The sequence below is a fragment of the Gekko japonicus genome, unplaced genomic scaffold (genome assembly GCF_001447785.1).
Source record: "Gekko japonicus isolate JY-2015 unplaced genomic scaffold, Gekko_japonicus_V1.1 scaffold984, whole genome shotgun sequence".
Classification (NCBI taxonomy): Eukaryota; Metazoa; Chordata; class Lepidosauria; order Squamata; family Gekkonidae; genus Gekko; species Gekko japonicus.
Window position 1 is genome coordinate 90,607 of NW_015176001.1, and position 6,000 is coordinate 96,606.

Here is a 6,000-nt window from a genome sequence, read left to right on the forward strand (position 1 = left end):
ACTCCTGGAATTGCATCTGGTCTCCTCCAGAATATAGAGATCAGCTCCCCTGGAGGAAATGGCTGCTTTGGAAGGTGGACTCTGTGGTATCTTCACTGTGGTCTCTCTCCACTGAGGTACCTCCCCTGCCACAATCCCCCCCCCCGCTCCTGCTATCACAGACTGGCAAATCGCAGGGTTTCACCTAAGACTACCCACCCCTTGGCCCCCACCCTGTTCAACTTGTTTCTTTCTGACCTTCCCTCCTATTTATCTAAAACTGAGGGTCATGCCCCCAAACTACACTCAAAATCCGTACCTACTATATGCTTGCTGATGCTGCTGCTGTCTTATCACTTAGTAAAGTGGGATTAATGCGCTTTCTATCAGCTTTTATCTCATATTGCACCCAGAATTCCCTACTCATCAATTATGACAAGACTAAAAATTAATGTTCTCCAAATCATGGAAGCAGCATACTTGGAAAATCAATGGCAGAACCGTCACTCAAGTTAAATCCTTTAGGTATCTGGGCGTTCTTTTTCAAAACAACTTAAAATGGTCCATGCCTCGTGACCAAGCCCATCTCTTGGCTAAGAATAAGCCGTCAGCATTAACCCGCTTTCATTACCAAAAAGGTAATCAATTTGTTCCGGCTGCTTTACGGATTTTCCATACCCCCATTCTCCCTCAGTTACTTTATGGGATTCCTGTGTGGTTCCAATGCTTCAACCAAAGTGTCGAAAAAAATCAAAACGTCTTTTCTACGTCATATTTTAGGCATCCCCAACTCGGTGCGCTATTTCACCCTGTGTGCTGAATTGGGCCTTCACACAGTAGAATTTAGAGTTTGGAACACCACAATCAAATACTGGCTTCATCTCTATTTTCACTCTCCACCCAACAGTCTGATTTCCCTCTTACCCGCAGATCCTTTCATGCCCAAATGGTTTAGGTCACTTGGTATTGACTTAGACTCACTGACAAACTCCAACGAATCATATATATTTAAAATGATTAAAAGGAGAATATCAGATATTGAGTCTCAATTAATAATAGCTGGAGCAAAGGGCACCTGTTCACCTCGATTTCTGGGCCTTCCCCTTCCCCAAAACTGTATCCTTCAGTATTTTTCAAATTTAATAAATCCTTGCTAACACTGAGCCTTTATGTTGGCCAGGTTCAATATATTCTTCTCATTCGTGGTTTCTGGCAGGTACAAGGATATCCCTTACAAACAGGTGCAGCAAAGAACTTGATTCTATACAACATATTCTATTAGATTGCCTGTTGCTCACTCTCCACCGATGCCGCCTGATTAAACCACTTCTCCCAGCCCCCAATCTTATGTTAAATAAACGGATAGAACCTTTGTTAGCCAACAAATGCTCCTCAGTCACTGAACGGGTGGGAGATTCCTGGCCCTAGCAGCTAAAGAGATAGAAACCAAAAGGGGCTAAAAGTGCTAGATAGGGGAAGATTACGTGCCTACTCTTCTTAGTTAAGGTCCAACTGTACTTAGTTTCTGCTACGTCGCTTGTTTTGGAGAATTTCTGTAGACTGTTTTTTATTTTCCTCCTCAAATCTCACCCAGGTGTTTTGTTGTATCTTACCTTGTTATGCCAATAAAGGTTGGTTGGTTGTTTACCCACCCGGGCTCCTCAATGTTTGGTGCACTGGGAGAGAAAGACAGTGTACCTGGGTTTGGGTTTCTGTTCAATCACTCCAGCCTTGTGTCATCCGATCTTTGAACTAGGGTGCCAGCTCGGGGTTGGAAAAATATCTAGAGATTTTGGGGATGGAGCCTGGGGAGGGCGGGGTTTGGGGAGGGGAGGGGCTTCAGTGGAGTCTAATGTCATAGAGTCCACCTTCCAAAGTGGCCATTTTCTCCAGGTGAGCTGATCTTTGTTGCCCGGAGATCAGTTGTAATCCCAAGAGATCTCCCGCCGCCCCCTGGAGGTTGGCAACCCTGCTTTGAACTGAAGTGCCATGACTCCCCTTTGAACTGACCGAGTGAAATGTCAAACCCTAGGAGATGACCCTCATTGACCACCTGGTATTCAGAAGCGTTCTGCTTTTGAACATGGAGGTCATAGTAGCTAGTATCCACTGATGGATCTACCTTGCGTGAATGTCTAGTCCCTTGTTAAAGCCCCTAAGCAAGAGAACCAGCATGGTGTAGCAGTTAGGGTGTCGGACTAGGCTCTGGGAGAACATGGTTCGAATCACCACTTTTGCCATGGAGGCAAAAGTGGTTAATTATGTTCTGCGCAAAGACCTGGGAGAACGTCTAGCAGCTGCCCCTCAGAAAGGCAATGGAGGGCTTGGTGAACCAAGAAGAGCCCGGCTCCTATGAAATACCTTCACACATTCAGCCTTACGACCCTTGGTCAATATCCTCCCTTTGGTAGACATCCAGCTTTACAGTGGAACTGCTCTCCCGCGCAACGGCCGTTCCCCCCCAAGTAGCAGCCTTTTTCTTCATGAAATGTGGTGATGAGAAATGAAGACATTCAATATGTCCTTTGGCTGCCTTTGAAAGGCCGGAGGGGGGGGGAATGGACGAACAATTTCACAGTGTGGATTTTTACCTTTTGCAAGAATGGACTTTGAAGAATGGATCTGAGAAAACAAAATTGCTGTCTAAATGCGGAAGAAATCCCACATTGATAAAATTAAAAAATCCACCTGTATCACTAACTGATATGACAATTAAACACCAAATTAGCCTATTAGAGAACTATATGGATCAGCAAGAACTTCTCTGAACTCCAAGTGATCAGAAGTCAATTATAAAAACAAATAATTACATTTAAAAGACCATTTAAAGCTGAATCGTTGCTCTGGACTTGACCCTAAGCCCTCCTTTCGTGGACTGTATTTATTATTTAACCTTCAAAATGCTAATCTCAGCAACAAAGAAGCATTATTCATGTGTTCAGCAAGCAGAGAGAAGTAATGCTATCATTTATCCGTAAAATATAACACCAAGATTAAAAAATCACATGTTTTTATCTCTTAGGAGAAGGGCTTTCAACACAAAACCAATTCCACGAAGCTCGTCCCCTGCCAAATCAAACACTCGTATTAGCTGGGAAAAGTGTCCCCGCCAGGCCCCGGCTCCAAGAAAACCTTGCAAAAGTAGAAAACGCAATCCACTTGCCCTCCATTCCCCGAACCAAGGACCTTCAGCATTAGAAGACATAATGTTCCCAATGATCTTCAGCAACAAAAATGAAAAATAACAGTACCAAATCATGAGAATCGACTTTATGTGTTCCATCGGGAAGGGGGGGGAAACCTGAGCAGTGCTTTTATTTGCCACAAATATCGCTGCCCACTCACCTAGCTTGTGGAGATCCTCCTGGAGCTCTTCACAGACACCTTGGTTTTCACCAGCAGAAACTTATTAGCATATTAGGCCACACCCCTGACAGCACAGCATATTAGCATATTAGGCCACACCTCCCATGCCTTCCCTTGGCTTGCCCGGGCACCCTGCGGCTGTGGGGAGCCCGGGCAAGCCGACCCTTAGACAGGCCAGGAAAGGCACTGATCCTTCCAGGGCCCTCCCTGACCCACTTGCCTCGAGGTGGCCGGGGGGTTGCTCTCCAGGCCTTCCCTCTGTAGCCATGCACGCAGAGGTTTGGGCTGTAGTGGGCATGGCCAACTCAGAAGCCAGCCGGAACTCCGTTCCTGTGCGTTCCTGCCCAATAACAGCCCTGGTTTTCACCATCAGAGGCCGCAGTCACACGAAGCATTAGCCACGCTACAGAGATGGAAGATAGGCGGATTTTCCGGGCGTGATCACAGCGCCACATCTGGAAAGCGTAGAGCTCCCGTGGCTCACCCGAGGCTTCCCGCCGAAGATGCGGGGTAAAAAACTAGTACCTCTGAGGTACTAGTTTCCGGAAACTGCGGGGCAAGGGCGGGTGTCTGATCACGTTTCTGGTGGCATCCGGCGCCCACCCATGTCCCGTCGTGAAAAGGTTTTTTTTTCTCCAAGTCTCCACGGGATGCGCACAAGCACCCAATGGAGCATGCAAACACTTGGGTTAAAAAAAACCACAACCCCCACCGATCCGCTTCTTTGCCGCGCCGCAGGAGTGATGTATGATCGGCACCTCCCCCCCAACCACGGGACGTTGGTGGGACATTTGATCCCGCTGCCGTGCGGTAGTTCGCTCTGGGGCAAACAGCCACGCCTCCCCCCGCAATATCCGGCCCGTGTGACCGGGGCCTTGAATGACTTTGTGCCCATCTGCAAACCTGGCTGCAACACTGCTCACCCGAGTGCCAGATCATTTATAAACACATTAAATAGCACCGGCCTCCACCCTACCCTTGTGGGACCCCACCGCTTACTTCCCCCACTTTGAGAGAACAGCCAGTTCATTTCTACTCACGGCTTCCTGTCCTTTAACCAATTTAAGACCTGTCCTCTTCTCGCATGACTGCCAAGTTTACTCATGAGGCAGCAGAGATCGGTTTCCCCTATGAAAATGGCTGCTTTCGACAGTAGACTCTCCGGCATGATACCCCACTGAGGTCTCCCCCTCCCCAGACTCCGCCCTCCCCAGGCTCCACCTCCCCCCCAAATGTTCAGGGGTTTTCCAACCCTGAGCAGGCAGCACTAGGCTGGCCACATAGCTGATGTGTCCCCCCACGATAGGACTGCCAGCCTCCAGGTGGGGCCTGGGGATCTCCCGCCTTTACAACTGATCTCCGGCCAACAGAAAATGGCTGCTTTGGAGGGTGCACTCTCTGGCATTGTACCATGCTGAGCCCCCTCCCCTCCCTAAACCCCACCCTCTCCTGGATTCACTCCCAAAGTCTCCAGGTAGTTTCTAACCCAGACCTGGCAACCCTACCCCCTTGGTCCCTGCTTAAAGGGTAGCCCGAATAAAACGACAAACACTGCTGTCAACAGCAGGAGATTTCTGGCCAGTGTAAGGGTCTGAGGGGTGAAAAGGGAGACAAGGGCAGAAAAATGGCTGGAAAGGCCACAGAGTGGCTTGAAGGTCAGGATAAAGCCCTGGTTGCGGAAGAGAAGTCACACATTTGTCCAGTGTCCCACTCTGAGTTCTCTCATTTATGAACAAGAGAAATGGCGGCCCACTCTGGTGTGCACTGCCGTATGTATGCAGACACCTAAGTGTGGCTGTTGTGTTGCCTTCCATCTGCTGAGCACAGGGCAGGTACAGTGGACACAGCCAGGGCAGCAGGTCTTAGTGCCACAAACTCCCTGGAGTGCCACAAACTTCCACGGGCTGATGCCACACACAACAGGTTCAACTAAGCAGAGCTTTTCAGTCTTCTGAACACTCATTGCATGTTGACTCAGCTACCATGAAATCCCAATGCTTTATAAAGGTTTATGGAGCATGTGCTTGGATCACTGCCCTGCACAGATATGTCAAAACATACTGAACATTCCTCTGTGGCTGTGCATTGCAGAGGAAGACATGGCAGGCAAAATATCTTTCTGGAAAGCTTATCCACCATTACTGATATTCTAATAGAACGCCTCCTAATAAAGTTCCAAGCAATCCCAAAGCTTCCCGGAATACAGCTGGAATATGATTGAAGTCAAAATTCACCCATAAGTAGCCAGCATAGAACATCACCAGAGACTTCTTCTGAGAACTCCACAAATCCCTGAGTAGCCCCCCCTCCACCCCCAGTACCTTTGCACATGTATGCTTTCTCACCCACACAGATTAGTCAAAGACGCCAGTCTTTGCCAAGGCCAACAGATTAAAACAAATCTGGCATTTTTAGGCTAAACCATTTAGAAGACATGACAAGCCAGAAAACATTCAGCCCAGCACAGGGAAATGCTTAGAAGGTGAGATCATTTCAGTCTCCCCAAAGACTTCACTGATTTGCCTTGAAGTCAGAAATGGTTCAGCTTTGGCCATGTTTTAAAAAAATCACTATGTTTCGAAGTGGAGGTAGGTCTCAGGTGTTGGTGTAGAGGTATGAGTGCCTTCTATATTATGCACAACTCAGAGCAACAAA